The 17,858-nt window shown below is 44.5% G+C and overlaps 1 pseudogene; it reads left to right on the forward strand.

Moving 5' to 3' along the window:
- Positions 1 to 2,686: 2,686 nt before the first annotated feature.
- Positions 2,687 to 17,858, forward strand: part of LOC114618963 — a 161,003-nt pseudogene continuing 145,831 nt past the window's right edge.

The raw sequence follows: 17,858 nt of genomic DNA on the forward strand, positions 1-17,858 counted from the left end.
GTTGTGCTGTTATCCTTTTCACACTGCACTAGTTCAATGTAGATGGCACATTTCTCCCTGTACACCTGGACTGCTTTACCAGTCTGGTGGCCTTTGTAGTGTCCTCACCAACCTGAACTTCACTATCCTTTCGAGCGGGCATACTTTGTACTTCTGTCTCAGCTCTTTGGAAAGAGGGGAAGGCATGATCCCTCAGAGAGTGAGGATGTGCATTTGAAATACCTTGCCCCCGTCAGAAGTCACAAAGGGCTGGGAGTTTATTTTGGCAGCTGCCTATTCAGCAACAGCTGAAAAAGGGAGGAGGCCTACTCGTGGCTTCTAGTTCTGTACATTCTTTTTTCTTTCTTTTGGTTTTTCGAGACATGGTTTTTCTGTGTAGTCCTGGCTGTCCTGGAACTCACTCTGCAGACCAGACTGGCCTCAAACTCAGAAATCTGCCTGCCTCTGCCTCCCAAGTGCTGGGATTAAAGGCGTGTGTCACCATTGCCCAACCTTTTTTCTTTCTTAAAAGTCACATTCACAAATGACAAAGCCAGCTCAGTCAGTCAACAGGGTTTCAAAGGAGGGAGTGAGGATTGAAAAGAAAAAGACAATTAGACAACACTGTAACATAACTCCAGCCAGTTCTGAAGCTGAAATAGGTTTATTTTTTTTTCAGTCTGTTTCTATATCATTCAAGGTATATACGAAGAATATGGCCGGTCCTAAGGCATAAAACAGAGTAGTCAAGGAATAGTCAAAGCATAGACAAAGGTCCCACGATTACTGTATTCAGGGTCTTAACAAGACCCATCCAGATACAAAGAATACATTCCTCAGCTGTATTCATCTTGAGCCTACTTCCTTGTCCTAGCCCAATGTCAAATTCCTGCCAAATTCCTAGAGAGGTGGCCCCCCCAAAGCTCTCCACACATAAGTGTGTATCTTTCCCTATTAAGATATAGCCAGGGGGCTGGAGAGATGGCTCAGCAGATAAGAGCACTGACTGCTCTTCCAGAGGTCCCGAGTTCAATTCCTAGCAACCATATGGTGGCTCACAATCATCTATAATGGGATCCAATACCCTCTTCTGGTGTGTCTGAAGACAGCTACAGTGTACTCATAAATAAAACAAATAAATTTTTTTTTTAAAAAAAGACATAGCCAGGCAATGGTGGTGCATACCTTTAATTCCAGCAGTTGGGAGGCAGAAATAGGCAAATCTGTGTATTTGAGGCCAGTTTCCTCTACAGGGTGTGTTCCATTGTGGGACTGCAAGGGGATGGTTTGTTCTCCCTGGTAGAGCGCTGGGCTTGAGGTAGCCGGAGACTCAACAGGGACATGGCCAGTGAGGGACGGCACTTATTCCCCCACGCCCCGGATTCCAGACTCCTCCCACATGCGGCCTACACCTCCATTAACCTGCGCCTTATAGACACGTTTGGCTCAAAGTAGCTCCTCCCAGAGAGGTTTTGTGTCACCATCCAGGTAGAGTGCATAACTAACAGAGATTTCCATATTCATGAGTTACCTAACGTGGGGAGGCATAGCTAATTAAGTTATTTCCCCCCCCCCCAGTTCCTCCTCTTTCCCCCTCCCTATTTAAGCTGACTCCCCCTGGCTTTTATGGGGGGCGCGCACAACCAGACCCAACTACCACACCATGAACAATAAACTTACTGCAAACCTACGGATTCCACGTGTCTTCTGGGGCCTGCTGCTGCCAAAGCTTCCAGCTTCTGGAACCTTGGACCTTCTCATGCATGTGGGACCCACTGCTGCCTGCCCCCGCAGGCCTCCGAGGAGCAGGCCTGGGGCAGCCCTCTGCGCGAGTTTTTTCCCACATTCCATGTCAGCTAGAGCCATACAGAGAAACCCTGTCTCAAAAAGCAAACCAAAACAAACAAAATGGTATGTGGTATATATCTCTAATTCTGTTCCTTAATCATATTTATTTATGAACTCCTATGCATATCCATGTATGCAATACAATCTACTTTCTCCTTTTGCTAATCTTTTGTTAATTTATTTTAATTTGTTTTGTAGGACACCCAAACAGAAGTATGAGGTGGGAAGGGAAGGTTTTATTTCACTGCAGGCTCACTCATGTGCTCAAAGTCTCTGAAGGAAGATTACCATCCAGGTGTTCCTAGGTGTCCTGGAAGCAGGGAGGGGAGTCCCTCTAAGACTGCTCTTTTCTTTAAGGAACTTGAAGGTGCAAGAATTATTCCCCCACAGTCCGGTTCAATTCTGCTGAAATAAATTGGTAATACATTACCAGGAAAAAAGCCATCTGAGTTTATTTAATGTGCACATGGGTACGGTACGGGAGCCATGCAAAATATAAAGTTTAAAGAAAGGACATATGGTTGAGGTTTAAACACTTGCTTCAGAGATGAGAGGGAAATGAGGGCTGAAGACAATTTTAGAGGGATAGAAAATGATCTTCTGGCCTGGTCAATGGCTGGACGGGCAGACAAAGGCCTGGGACAAACTCTCCCTGGAGTTGAGGGAAGGCATCCGGTTTTCAGACTTCTCTGGGCAGTCCATGCTTACTGATTAATGAGATTTCAAGATAATTGCGTTTCTTTTGGGTAGGAAACTTCCCTTAGTCGAACAGAAAAGCAAAATAAGCTTTCCTGTCATTTTGGGACAGAAGTAGAATTAGGGTGCAGGGGAAACAGGAGAGCTAGAGCCTGAATCCGAAATGCCCCCACAGGCTCGCCTTTTAAGTTCTCGATTCCCGGCTTATGGAGTTATTTTGAAAGCTGCGGAGCCTTCAGGAAGTAGGAACTGGCTTGGGGAAGCGAATCATTAGGGGCAGACCTTTGAGGATTGTACCTCCCCGCCCTAGTTTCCTTGCTTCCTGCTCTGCCCCCCCACCCTCTCCTTGCTTCCTGGGCTGCCATCATGTGACTAGCTGACACTGCATGCTGGCTATGCTTGACACCACAGACAGGGCCACTCCACTCTGTCCTCCACACTGTGATCTCCTGGAACCATGAGTCAGTATATGTTTCCTCTTTTAGTTATTTCTGTCAGGCGCTCTCTTCACACTGACATGAAAGTAGCCAAGCACAAGGGGGACAGAAGGTCAGAGACCTGGCTTCTACCTCAGAGAGTGCTGCACTCAGGGCACACACACCAAGTGTGTGTCTCCTGTGCAATCACAGGCCAAAGTGTGGTTTGAGTGAGAAAGGGGTACGCTGTAGAGAAAAATAACTTGTGTCTGTGTGGATGTGGCACCTGTCAATAATAAATTTGATGGTCTGTAGCTTAGGCTGGAAATAGGAGGTAGAACATCTAGGAGGCAGAAAGGATTCTGGGATAGTGTCAGGCACAGGAGATTCACCCGGGAAGATGTAATGAGGTAGACACATGGTACCTGAGAAGATGTAACCAGTCAGGTGGCAAAATGTAGATTAGAACAAATGGGTTAGCCGGGCAGTGGTGGCGCACACCTTTAATCCCAGCACTTGGGAGGCAGAGGCAGGTGGATTTCTGAGTTCGAGCCCAGCCTGGTCTACAGAGTGAGTTCCAGGACACCCAGGGCTATACATAGAAACCCTGTCTCGGAAAAAAAAAGAACAAATGGGTTATTTTAAGTTATGATCTAGTCAGAGAAGAGTCTAGTTTTATGGCCAAGGTATTTGACTCATATTTTGAGTCTGAGTCTTATTTCTGGGAGCATGGGGTGAGGAGGAAGAACTACTTAGCTTCTATAGTGCAAAATGAAGGGAGAAAATGACCTTGCTGAGGGGACAAGCCCCATCGTTCCCTTCATTCCTGAAGAACACTTAGAAAGGCTGGTTCAGGAACCCTGAGAGTTCTGACAGGTACTGCAGGAATATATATGGGCATCCTTTAACAACCAGTGCTGGCTGGCGTGGGCTGGTCTTCTGTGCAGAGAGAATAATCCAGATCTTTCTGGCCAGTTGAATTTCTGCTTGTTTCAAGTTTTTAGAGCAGGAAGATTTTTATTCATGAAGAATGGTTTTCTTGTGCTTTATCTTCCCTTTAACAGGCACTTCCCCTTTAAATGCTACACAGATGATGGAGGTGTCCCTGGGCTGAGAATAAGTAGGAGAGTGTTCATTATACGTTGATGGATTCTCAATCTCCTGAGCTTATACATCCAGATTCGTCTAGGAGTGGTGATGTGGTACCGGTGCAGCCTCCCAGGCTCAGAGCAGGAAGCACACATGGGAATTCCATTTGGTTTCTGTCACTGCTCTATGGATGGCATAAAAGAAAAGAAATCTGGAACTAGAATAGGATAATGCTGTTTCTGTTATCTGTGGTCAGGAAATTATTGTTTCTTCTAAATCTTTTTTTACTGTTGATGAGACTTGCTATGTATCTCTGAGAGGCCTATTACGTGGTCTGTGAGAGCTAGGTAGAAGAAGTTTCTTGTGACTTTCCAGGTTTGCCTCTCTGTTGCTGTGATAAAACACTGATCAAAAGCAACTTGGGGAGCAAAGGGTTTACTACATCTTACTGAGAATAGCTGGTCACCTAGGGAAGCCAAAGCAGGCAGGAAGCTGGATGTAGGATCCAGAGATCCAGGATGCAGAGATCCCAGGGAAACATTGATTACTGGCTTAATTCCTGCTTAGCTAGCTTCCATATACAACCCAGGACCTCTTGTCCAAGGATGGCACCATTCACAGTGGGCTAGGCTCTCCATCAATCAACAGTCGAGAAAATGCCCCACAGACATTCCTGTAGACCAACCTGATGAGGCAGTTCCTTAATTGAGATTCCTTCTTTCCAGGTGTGCCAAGTTGACAGCCAAGATTAGTCATCAAAGTGACATTTACATTGTTTGTATTTCTCCCTGGGAGGGATTAGAAACTGAAGCTGGGAAAAGGGGAAGGCTTTGGGATAGAGAAGTCAGATGAAGTATTTGTAGACTACAGACTCCTCAGCAGGAGGTAGAATGCTCAAGCCCTTGTCTTAGGGATGATTTCTGTCTGATTATAACTAAAGAGACAATTATATATCATCAAGGTATTTGGAAATATTAATGGTGCTTCACTACTCAGTCAAGTTACATCCATTGGCCCAGCTGGAATTATACTCTTTCTTCTAAGTGCTGAGGACCAGGCAGAGCTCTGTTGCGATTAGGCTATGGTTTGTCCATTAAAGATTTGTGTGTTCGAAGTTTGGCTAACCTGTTTTTCTAGCCAGAAGTCTGGGGATACAGGTGGTTAATAACCTGATGATTTATGTTACCTGTAGGGATAGGATATACCAAGTTCCAAGGAGCAGGACCAGAGGTGGCTAAGTCTAGGTGACCTTTGCATTATCTGTATAATCAGGGGCTTTCCCAAGCTCTCACAATCAGGACAATTGGCTAATAGCCTAAAGGAATTCTATGCTACCTCTATAACCAAGACCACACTAGATCCTTCCCTGGGCCCTTACGATAACACATGTGGCCTATCTCTAGAACCCATCTTCTTGGAAGAAGTGTCTTATACTTTGAGTTTTGATGTAATTGTGCCGCCTTGTGCACAGAGAATTGTATTACATCAGGAAACCCTTTCCAAATTGCATTGTGCTTAAAAATACTTACGATAAAAGTTTGAACCAGCACCAGCCAGCTAAGTTCATGCTGAACCAGATTTTCTTCTTGTTCCTCACAGATTGTTTCTTTGCTGCCCATAGCATTTGTAGGGATCCCCATAGGGTTCCAATGCAGTATTGAAAGTGGTAGAATCGTTACGAAATGGAACCTGTTTATAACATGGGGGCACTCACTTGAGGAAGACATTAAAGATTGGATTGTGAGATTGGGTTAGGTCTCTTATGAACGAACTGGATACATCAAGGATGACTTGTTAAGTTAGAATATATGTACCTATTGTCAAAACTACTAGGGAGCCTGATGCAGGAGGATCATTTGAACCCAGGAGTCGGAAGTCAGTTTGTACAGCATTGAGAAGCCTGTCTGTTTAACATCAAACAAAACCCAACCAAACCCAACCTCATTCAAACCAAGCCAATCCTAGACCAGAAAAAGGGAGCTGCAATGAAGTCTTGCTGCCCACCTCTCTGGCCTCTTCTTTGTTTGCCTCTTGCTGGTTATTTCATCCATGTGACATGATACGGCACAAGGCTCTTGCTACTTGTAGCTCCCAAGCTTGGAGGGTGGGAGTTAGCCTTCATATCATGAGCAAAAATAAGCCTTTTTTCCTAATGACGTGCTGATCGTGGGCACTGCTGATTTTATTTTAAAGGAGCAACACAAGCAGATGAAGCAAACTTGTACAATGCCACCGCCAGGTCCTTACTGGGAAACACTTTCTCCATCCATCTCTTTCTCTTTCTGTTTGTCTATCTCTCTTCTCTACATCAGACACAGCGATATTAACAGATACACACATATAAACATACATAAATATGTATAAAGTGAAGACAAAACAGACTCAAATCCAGTGAGGATGTAGTCTCAAGTGGTTTTGAAAAGTATGTAAAGGAATACTCGAGGGGCTGGTGAGGTGGCTCAGCAGGTAATGGTGTCAGCAGGGCAAGCCTCAGGAGAGTTTGTCCCTGGAACATACATAGGAAGATGGACTTGGTGGCATCCCGGCATTTTCACAGTGAAAGGGAAGGAGGGAGGAGAATCTCCCCAGAAACTTACCTACCAGATAGCCTGGAGGATAAGAACGAGAGACTCTACCTTAAAAAAGAGGTAGATAAGAACCGACTCTCAAAAGTTGTCCTTTGACCTCCACATGCACGTGTACACACACACACACACACACACACACACACACACACACACAGATAATATTTCAGCACTCTGAGGTAGTAGAATATAGGATAGTTGGTTCAATGCCAGGCTAAGCTATGTAGACAATCTCTTTCATGGGAAGAGAGATAGACAGACAGATACACGCACATACTGGGTTGGGGTGATAGTGGGTTCCAATTGGAGGATTGGAGGATTATGTCTTTTGTTTTGGAAGATGCAGTCAGCAGAACTTGGATTTATTCTTTGTATGTTTCTTTTTGAGACAGAGTCTTACTATGTAGCAATGGCTGTCACGGAACTCACTTGTAGATCTGGCTGGCCTGGAGCAGAGATTCCCCCTGCCTCTGTCTCTGGAGCACTGGGATTAAAAATGTGAGCCACCATGCCTGGCTTGATTTATTCCTTCTTGTGTGCACTGAGGTGCTAATCTTGAAAAGACACCTGTCTCTTTGATACAGACCAATCTCTAGATGAAAAAGCAGACACACACCTCCCTCCCTTCATACCCCTGGAAAACTTGGGTGACGTTTGCCAGTTGTTTCTTTTTCCTTTTTGAATTTTGCTGGATTAAGACCTGGGAAGGCAAGGCATCGTGGCACAAATACCTAGTCCCAATCATTTAGGTTCCTTTGAGTTTAGAAACTGAAGCCAGTCTGGGGGACATGGTGAGGCTCTGTCACAAACATGAGGGAGGTATTTTCTGATTAGCGTTAAACAAACACACACATATTCTTCCCCTGCAGGAAATAGAATTCCTTAAGAACCCTGAAGAAAGAATCAAGGAAAGATGGCCGTGCTCAGGACATTTCTTTTAGGGTGCCTCCCCCACCCCTTTGCTCGGTTTGGTTTGGGGCCAAATGATAGATCTTTATCACATCAGCCATGAAGCACTTATTTGCTTGGTTGGAGTTTCATCATCAGAAATAGTCTTGGTCTGTGTACACATTGCTCTTCCTTAATAGAAACCTGATGAACTTCAGAATTTATTTGAAATATGTGTTCAATATAAACCACTCTTCATTTTTTCTTTTTTCTTTTCTTGCAGAAATAGAATAAGTCAACAGCCTTTATTTGTTTTCCAGCCCCTCCCTCCCCCTCCCCCTGCAATCTTTCATCTCATTCTTCAGAGCAGGCTGAATGGAAATATTGATAAACATGAAAACATATTTGACTTCATTAATAATCAAAGAAACACACATTAGAATGAGGTACTGCTGCTTTTCCCATCACTGTGACAGAAATGAAGGATATTAATCACACCCATTATTGGTGGGGAAGTAAGACAGACCTCAGAGGAAGCTCGGCCTTCCTTCCCTACAGCTCCTCTCTGGTCTGCTCTGAGGACTGGCTTTTCTACCCCATGGTCTATAAATCACCCTGTAAGCTAGCAGCCAAGCCCTCCTCTTCTTTTGCTTCTATTTAAAAAAATTTATGTATTTACTGCAAGCAGAGAGTATTAGATCTTCTAAGGAAATCCCCTGCCTTCTTTTCAACCTGTTTTCTCCTTGTGGTATTTATTACTCTCACCAATTGATTCTGTGTATTATCGCCCCTTCGCTATATTAACGATAAAAAATGTTTCCCTAATCTCTTCCCACCCCCAGATCCTGCATAGAACCACTTTTAGTTAAAGCTTTTCCTGTCAACTTTTTGGTCATTTTCCCCTCTTCCTTTTCTTTGTCTGAGTGTGATTTCACTGAAAACTTTCCCCTTCCTCTCTTTTCCGAACTTCAAACAAAAGGAGATTTATTAATTTTTTGATGATTGTTATCAGACCCGAGTATTAATGGCTTTTGGCTGTACTCGCTATGTCCTTCTCTTTATATCCACAGCTAGGCACAGAGATGAGGGCTCAGCTCCCTACCCAAGTCCTAAATCAGTTCACCAAAGGGGCCTCTTGTGGTATCTAAGCATGAAGCCCTTTTACTCTCTATTCCTAAATACTTTGAACCAACACCTGTAATTCCAAACTGAACTGTAAATACCAGGGAGGACCATATTCTCCATCATATATTGCAATGCCTTGATAGACAGCTACCTCCATTATGTTTGCCTTTGATTCACCCTTGTAGGGGAAGAAAAGCAATTTTCTTTTTACCTTTCATGTGGGGAGGCAGGAAACCAAACTAATTCTGTTTCTAACCCATTGCAAGGTTCATAGCTGAGATCTGTACAACAAAAGACAGACTAACAAAAGTATTAAAATTTAGTGTAAGTCTTAACACGCCATAGGGTCACATACGATGCCAAGAAAGAACACTATGTCTTTTTATACTTAGGTTTGGTGGAGAGTGAACAGTGATTGGTAAGAGTAGAGAGAGCCCCCTCCTTCCCAGAGGCTAGAGATGCCAGAAATGTTTAACTCAAATGTCTCTGGTACTGCCCTGACCAGAAACTGGAAATACCAGAAGGGTAGGGGTCAGGGGTCAGGTTGTGTGTGTGTGTGTGTGTGTGTGTCTGGCTTTTTCTTATTTCTTTTCCTTTGAAAGAATGTCCCTTTCCTGGTGACCATATTAATGATTGAAACTGCAAGGTACCTCATTTTCTGAAGTGTTAACGGGACTGAGCATTTTATCCCTGGGCTCCTCCATCCAGTAAAGCCCAAATAACTCTGCGGTGTCAAATACACTGTTCCCCAAGACTCCTCCTACTATTCAGGAGCTGCCACAGTCCCCCACCTCAACTCTCCATGTTTGAGTTTCCACCTGGTCTGGAGAGGTGGTTCTGTGGTCACGAGCACTGGCTCCTCTTCCACAGGAGCTGGATTCAATTCCCAGCACCCACGCGGCAGTTCACACTGTCTTTAACTCCAGTTCCAGGGGGATCTGACTCTCTTGAACAGACATACATGCAGGCAAAACAGCAATTCGCATAAAAATAAATAAACCAAGAAGGAATTTTTTTTAATTCTCATCTATGCATCTATAATAAACTTCTCTCTAAAATTCTTCTGATGTGGCCATGAATTTCATTCTTCAAGTTCACAGGACAAGAGCTCAAAAGCAATAGGCTGGGGTCGGTTTTGGTGGCTATGTAGTTCTCAGGATCCTACCTCCCTGTGAAAGTCTCCTTCATTCTCAGACACCCAGTTTCCCACGTCAGTAGTATGCTCTAATGCTAAGAAACTGGGGCATGTCTGGCTGGGTTTCTGGTTCAGGTTCTACTTCATGTTCCTACATCTTTAGTTTTGTCTTGTGGGTATGAGGAGAATCCTCCTTGAATAAGGGTCTTACCGTAGCTGGAGCTGAAATGGGGGGAAGAGGCGGGGAGTCCCCCAGAGGCAGAGCCCACCGAGGCAGAGCCCACCATGAACTCTTGTTGCTCGGTTCTTGTCACTGCTGGAGGAAGAATTTGGAGGAAACAGGAAGTGGGAGAAAGTTTTTCTTACAGAGAGAAAGCAGCACATTTGGGGGTAGGGTAGGCTTCTCGGATGAGTTCTGGAGTTTTGTGTAGCTCCCCTGAGTGGATTACTTACAGGTTTGGAGAGGTGAGGAATTACAGGAATGGGGTGGATTTTTTTTGGAATAGGGTTCATTCCCTTTTCTTCCTCATGTAAGGCTTTTGGATGTGTTGTGGTATGAGGTGCACGACGGGAGTTATCATCCTGTCAGGTTAATGGTATCATTGCAATGAAGCAAAGGACAGAGTTCCTGTGGTGTTTACACGGGAATGCATGCCTGTGAAGATGTCATGAACCCCAGTTCCCAAGCCTCCCTTTTTGCCCCAAGTCTTCTGGCAGAGAGTCTCTGGCTGCTTGCAGCTTTTGATTTAGTATTTTAGTAGGCACACACTTACAGTCTCTGAGGCAGGAAATAGACGTGGGGGAGGTAGAATATGCCTTTTTTTTTTTTTTTAATTCTCCAAGTTTGGCTACAGTTAGATTTCTTTCAGTCTAACTCCAATAGCAACAGAGTAGGTGGAAACTTCTAGCAAGTAGCTGGCGTGTGGTGATTTCTGTCTAAGTATTCACCAGAGAGGGAAGCTGATGAGAAGTCCAGGCATCCTTTGCACAATAAGCTAACAATGTCTTCTTGGTATGAAATCGACCTTACTCACCACGCTTTCCCACATATGATCCAACAATATATTCCTGGTATGAAGTCTGCCTTGGTCTCCACGCTTGTGCGTAGTGGACACATCTGGACTAACCTGTAATCCACATCCTCTACTTTCAGCCACTGGCTTCGTTGCCTGATTCATTGAAGCCACTTTTCTTCCTAGCAGGCTTTCTTTCTACTCAGTGAGAGTCTTCCACGCCATGAAGGAAGTCTCTCTCCTTCATGAGACTGGTTTTGCAACACAAATTTGCTGTGTAGCACAGGCTGGCTTTGAACTTGTGGTTGTGCCCCAGTCTCCTGAGTGCTGAGATTAGAGGTGTGCATCCTCATGCCTGGCTTCAAGAAGTCTTTTGATGACTTCAGTGAACACTGAAATACTTCCTCCCTCCTTCCTTTCATCCTTGCCTCTGAGACGGGGCTTTCTTGTAGTCGAGGCTGGACTTGAACTTGATATGTAACTAAGGATGATCTAGAACTGCTGCTGGTCTTCTCTTTCCATACCCAAGTACTTTGCTTGGTTTTATGCAGTGTTAAAGATTAAACACAGGGCATTCTACAAGTTAAACTTATCTCCAACACTGTCTGTCTGTCTGGTTGTCTGGATGTCCCTAAATCATGTAACTCAGATGGGCTTCAAACTCGTGCAACTGAGAATTACTTTGAACTTCTGATCCTCAGATCTCTAAAGTGCTGGGATTTCAAGCTGTGCTTCAGCTCTCTGTGTCTGTTTATTTGTTCACGGATATTTGTCTTATATTCACATGTTTTAGTTTGGATGTGGAGTATACCCTCAAAAGGCTGATGTCATTGGAGGTTTAGTTCCTGTGATGTTTGGGAGAAATTTTAGAAGATGACACCTATCTGGAAGAGGTAGACGGGTGAGGAACATCTTTGGGAGACAGAGTTTACCCTGGCCCTTTGCTTTAGTCCCTTGTCAAACTTCCTGTTTGCCTTGAGGTGAGAACCTCCTCTGACACCCTGCTGCCTGTCATCTGAAGTTTGGTCCAAATGAATGTGACCAAGTGTCCAGGCTAGAAAGTACCCTTGAGACCCTGATAAGAAGAACCCATTCCTCCTTTGAGCTGCTGATGTCAGATACCTGCCATGACTAATATGCCATTTGTGGAAAATGTCCTTATCCAGAAGGACAGACAGACAAAGGAAAGTGATTGAACTTCAGTACAGGGTTTTATTCAGGAGAAAAACCTGTAGAAGAGATCCTCTGGCATATGAATCAGAGCCTAGCCAGGTGTGGCAGCTCATGCCTGTGATCCCAGCACTTGGGAGGCAGAGGCAGGTGGATCTCTGTGAGTTCAAGGCCAGTCTGTTCTACCAAGCAAGTTCCAGGACAGTCAGGGCCACACAGAGAAACCTGCTCTCAAAAACAACCAACAATAAAAAGAATCAGAGCCTACTGTAAGCTTGCAGGTGAGGGTACTTGCAGGGCAGAAAGAGGGGTGAGGAGGGGAGAGTCAAAGGTTTACTTCTTTTGGTTTGCAGTTTGCTGCTGCCAGGGGTAGCCAATGGGTAGTCATTTAAAGAACTCTAGGTTGGTGGCTGGAGATGGTTCCGTGGTTAAGAGAACTTTTTGCTCTTTCTGAGTTCAATTCCCCTCACCCACAACAGGTGGCTTAGAACTGCTGGTGACCCCGGCACATCACATATCTCTGACCCCTGTGGTCACTTACCTTCACTTGCACATACTTCCTCACACATGCACGCATAATTAAAATAATACAAACACATCTTCAAAAAAGTGCTAATGTGATGATTCATAAGCATCTCTCCTGGTGGTCATTACTGGGGGTCGATAGGGTGAGGAGGGCAAGGATGGAGAAGGGGCGCTACTGCAGTTCTCAGAACCAAGCTACCTGTGGTTTGAGAATTGTCCCAGTTCAACCAAACCGGGAGCTTTGTGAACTGTAATGTACTGGCCAACAGGAATCCCCACGGCAGATAAGGCAGGTGTATCCCTGTGCTCAGGGGACTGGTATAACATCCACAGTTCTCTCACTCTACCTCTCCTTCCTCCCCTCCCTCCAAACAGCACTTTCTTCTAAACGGGGTTTCATCATCTTACACTGTAGCCCAGGCTATCTTGGAACACTCATTCATCTCCCTGTCTCAGTTTCCTGAGTGTTAGGACTACAGATATATCTAGCTTTGACAGTTAAGACAAGCCAGAGAATTTGGTTGTTTGTTTAAATGGTCTGTCTGTCTGTCTGTCTGTCTCTCTGTCTATCCGCGTCTATCCGTCTACCCGTGTACCTGTCTTATCTGTCTACCTACCTACCTACCTACCTACCTACCTACCTACCTATTTTTTCCAATTACGGATTTTTCTGGGAAGCCCTGGGTGTCCTAAAACTCAGTGTGCATGGATTACACTGTTATCAACAGCTTATATCATGTTAATCAAAACAGTCATTAAAAAGACAAGCTGACTTTAATGGGTTAATAGAACAAGAGGGAGCCGGGCGGTGGTGGCACACGCCTTTAATCCCAGTACTTGGGAGGCAGAGGCAGGTGGATTTCTGAGTTGGAGGCCAGCCTGGTCTACAGAGTGAGTTACAGGACAGCCCAGGCTTTACGGAGAAATCCTGTCTTTAAAAACCAAACCAACCAACTAACCAACCAACCAAACAAACAAACAAACAAACAGAACAAGAGGGATGGACTCAATTATATAACGATATTTAATAAGTGATGATGAAAGATATCTAAATGATCTGAACCTTTTTAATAATGCTATTAAAACCAGTTAATGATTTCAGAAAAATTCTAGACAATATAAAACAAAATCCAGATGTAACAGTATAATAAAAAATTAATGTAAAAGTAGAACAAAGTGAGTTTGTTTTATATCTTTATCTGATTTTAATAGCAGAAAAAATCTAACCATAAAAGCAAAACAAGAGCTGATGGATCTAGCTCGGTGGTAGAGCACAATACTGGACGGGAAAAGCAGGAGCCAACAAAGGTAAATGTCAGATTTAGACTACAGATCAGAGGCCTGGGGGAGGGGGCGAGGGGAGGGATAAAAGTCAAAATCTAAGAAATCAGCATGGTTCAGAATCTTTTCAAGTTTTTTTCTTCTTTTTTGATTTTTGGGACGCAGCTTGTTTGTACAGACCTGGCTGTCCTAGAACTCACTCTGTAGATCAGGCTGGACTCAAACTCATAGAGATTCACCTGCCTTTCTCCTGAGTGCTGGGATCAAAGGCGTGCACGACACTCTCGGCCTTGTTTTATGTTTTTTTTTTTTTTTTTTTGTACTGGGATTGAACCTAGGGCCTCATACATGCGAGCGTGTGGCGTGGGACAGTCTAGGCATGTGAGTGAGGTTGTCTGTGGAGAACAGAGGCATGTGGTCCGCTGGAGCCGTGTACGGCCTGACACGCATGCTCCAAATGGAATCCGAGTCTTCTACAGGAGCAGCACACACGTTAAACCATGGATGTTTACTTTCTAGGGAGTATAATCTTTTTCTCCTCTTTATTTTAAATTTTTTCTTCCTAGCTTCTTTTGAAGTCATCATTTCCCAAAGCCCTCATAGTCTCATACTATTGCTTTGGGTTTAAGATTTAAACATAGGAATTTGAGAGGAACAAGAGTATTCAGGGGGCTGGAAAGATGGTTAAGAGCACTGACTGTTCTTCCAGAGGTCCTGAGTTCAATTCCCAGCCACCACATCTGTAATGGGATCCGATGCCCTCTTCTGGTATCTGAAGATAGCTGCAGTGTACTCATAGGCATAAAATAAATGAATCTTAAAAAAAAAGAATAATATTTAGGCCACAGCAGAACTCATAAAGGATAGGTGGCATTATGATCAAATCCAGGGCATATGTAAGGTAGAGTGAAACTGTGTGATTGTTTCTTTTAGGGTATGTGGCAGGCATTAATAGTTTGGATCTTAAATGTTTCTTTAAAGCCTCATATCTTAGAGGCTAGATCAACAGCCTGTGCTGCCATTGGGGTGGTGGAACCTTTAGGAAGTGGGGCCTAGTAGAAGGGAATACGTCATTGGGGGACGGGCCTGGTACTAAAGGGAGATTTCAAGGGATCAACCTCTTCCTCTCTACTTTCACAAGGTGAGCAACCTTACACTGGTTATCTTGATTCTCTTGCTTTAACACAGGACTAGAAATAATGGGCCCAAGAGACCATGGACCTCTAAATATGTTTTATTTCCTAAAGAGTTTTGACATTGTTTGAAGAAGGTCAAACACAAAAGCAAAACATGGACTGGAGAGAGATGGCTCAAAGGTCGAGAACACTGACTGCTCTTCCTGAGGTCCTAAGTTCAATTCCCAGCAAACACATGACCATTCATAATGAAGTCTAGTGCCCTCTTCTGGGATGCAGGCACATATGCAGGCAGAGCACTGTGTATAGAATAAATACATAAATCTAAAAAAAAAAAAAAAAGAAAAAAAGTAAAACATGCAGTTCCCAGAAAGTTCTTGATGTAGCTCAAAGAACTGAAAGAAAGGCTCCTTCTGGTGGGAGGGAGAGAACCCAACAAACATTCTCTTTGGGATTTAGCCTCAACCTCAATATTGGCCAGGAGAAAACTGAAATATTTTAGGCCCGTGGTGGTTTAAATAAGAATGTAGCTTGTTAGTATTCTGTCTAAACTCCACCTCCACAGTTACCTGGCAACACCCAGGTAGGCCTGCCCACTATAAAAGGGGCTGCTTGCCCCCTCCTCTCTCTCTTAATCTCTTGATCTCTTGCCTCTAGCTTCCCTCTGTCCCCTCCCCCTCCCCCCTTTCCTTCCCCCTCTCTCCACGTGGTCATGGTTGGCCTCTACTTCTCTTCTTCCTCTCTCTTCTCCCTCTTCCTCCGCCATCTTCTCCTATTTCTCTCCCCACCTTTGCCCTCTCCCCTGAATAACCCACACCCCATGGAACCGTTTGGTCTGGTGTTGTCTGTTCTAAGCTGCAAGCAGATGTCTAACAGAGCTCATAGAACTGGAGAAATGGCACAGCAGTTAGGAGCACTGACTGCTCTTTCAGAGGTCCTGAGTTCAATTCCCAGTAACTACATGGTGGCTCACAACCATCTGTAATGGGATCTGATGCTCTCTTCTGGTGTGTCTGAAGACAGAAACATTGTACTCACATATATAAAATAAATTAAATCTTGAGAGAGAGAGAGAGAGTGACAGAGAGAGAGACAGAGACAGAGACAGAGAGACAGAGAATAGACCCTATAGGCTCATATATTGAATGTTTAGTCACCAGGTAGTGGGACTATTTAAAAGAATTACAAGGTTAGGAAGAAGTGTGGTCTTGTTGGAGGCAGTATGTCACTGGGGGTGGGCTTTGAGGTTTCAAAAACTCTTACCAGGTGTGTGTGTGTGTGTGTCCCTGTTACTCTGCCTGTTGATCAGGATATAGCTCTCAGCTACTGCTCCAGAGTTATGCTCCCCACCATGGTGATAATGAACTAAGCTTCTGAAAATGGAAGCCAGCCCAATGAAACGTTTTCCTTTATAAAGAGCTGCCTTGGTCCTGGTGTCTCTTCACAGCAATAACACAGTGAGTAAGACAAAGTCCGAGTCAGATGATTCCTTCTAGATCATTCTGGCAAGCATAGGTGGTGGTTCTAGTCGGGAGAGTTGGGGCCACTGAGGGTGTGCATTAGTTAACATAGCTCTGTGACAAGATACCAGACAAAGCAACCAATTGGGGAGGATTTATGCTGGCCCTCAGTGCTGAAGGTCTCAGTCCGTTGTGAAGGCGGAGGCACGGTAGAGTTGATGGTGTCAGGAGGTATGTAGATGTGCCTCATGGCAGACCAGGAAGACAGGAGGACACCCAAACCAGCCTCTAGATCATAACTCTCAAAACTTACCCCTAGTGATCTAATTCTGCCAGTCAGAGCCTGTATCTGGAAGGTTCCAGTCTCTCAAAACACCACCACCTGGGTTACAAGCATTCAAAACATAAGTCTAGGGGATACATTTCAGATTTGAACTCTACCAGGGCCTTACCTATGATAGGGAGCTTTGCAGTGCAAGGAAAATCATGATCTGGAATCTTCCTGCCAGAGATCCAATGCTGTACTGCCCAGATTTCCTCTTCAAGGTTGAACTTAGGCCTTTGTTGCTGGGAGCACTGTAGGCCTCATTCGAGCTGCCACCAGGTAAATGCTGGGAATTACCTCTGTTAGAGAACTAAACCTTTGTCATAGGACATGTGTACATATCTCATATGAGCGACTCTGTGTGTGTATGTGTGTGTGTGTATAAAGCTGTCCAAGGACCCAGTATAGGATGGTTTTGAACTGGGCTTTAGAGATCCTAGACTATAGCCAAGTATGCAGTCCTATATCCTTTCCTTCATAACCGCTGGTCCTGAGCACAGCACCTCCTAACCACCTCACCTAAGTCTCCACCTCAGCAGTCAGTGTCCTGAGGAGCCCAACTTGCCACACACCCCAATGAAATTCCACTCTTGATTACAAACTATCTGGCATCTTTATGAATTACCCTACATGTTCTTTATGCCTTTTTCTAGAGCGGCGTGTGCTACTCTCAAACTCACAAGTTGAAATCCTAAACCCCAAGGTGATAGCATTAGAGGACAGGCCTTCAGGAGGTGGTTAGATCATTGGGTAGAATCCTCATAAATGGTGTTGTGCCTTATAAATGATGCCCCAGAGAGCAAGATCATTTTTTTTTCCATTACATAAGGACATGGCAAAAAGGCACATTCCAGGGACCAGGAAGTGTGTCCTCACCAAAATCCAGATCTCAGACTTCTTGGCCTCCAGCATAATTAGTTTCCATTGGATATGCTGTGTTTATAAAAATATAAAGAGAGAGAATATGTTTTGATGGAGGTGTAGTCAGGTATGGGGGAAGGGGGCCCCTCTGCAGGCCCATGCCAGGGCATCTCTTCCCCCTGAGCGATCAATCACAAGATGGTTTAGTATAGAATAGAGATTATTCAGAGCATGGGGAGGGGAGTTAAGAGGGTAGTAGAAGGAGAGAGAGAGAGAGGGAGAGAGAGGGAGAGAGAGGGAGAGAGAGAGAGAGAGAGAGAGAGAGA

The sequence above is a fragment of the Grammomys surdaster genome, unplaced genomic scaffold (assembly GCF_004785775.1).
Source record: "Grammomys surdaster isolate TR1022 unplaced genomic scaffold, NIH_TR_1.0 146, whole genome shotgun sequence".
NCBI lineage: Eukaryota > Metazoa > Chordata > Mammalia > Rodentia > Muridae > Grammomys > Grammomys surdaster.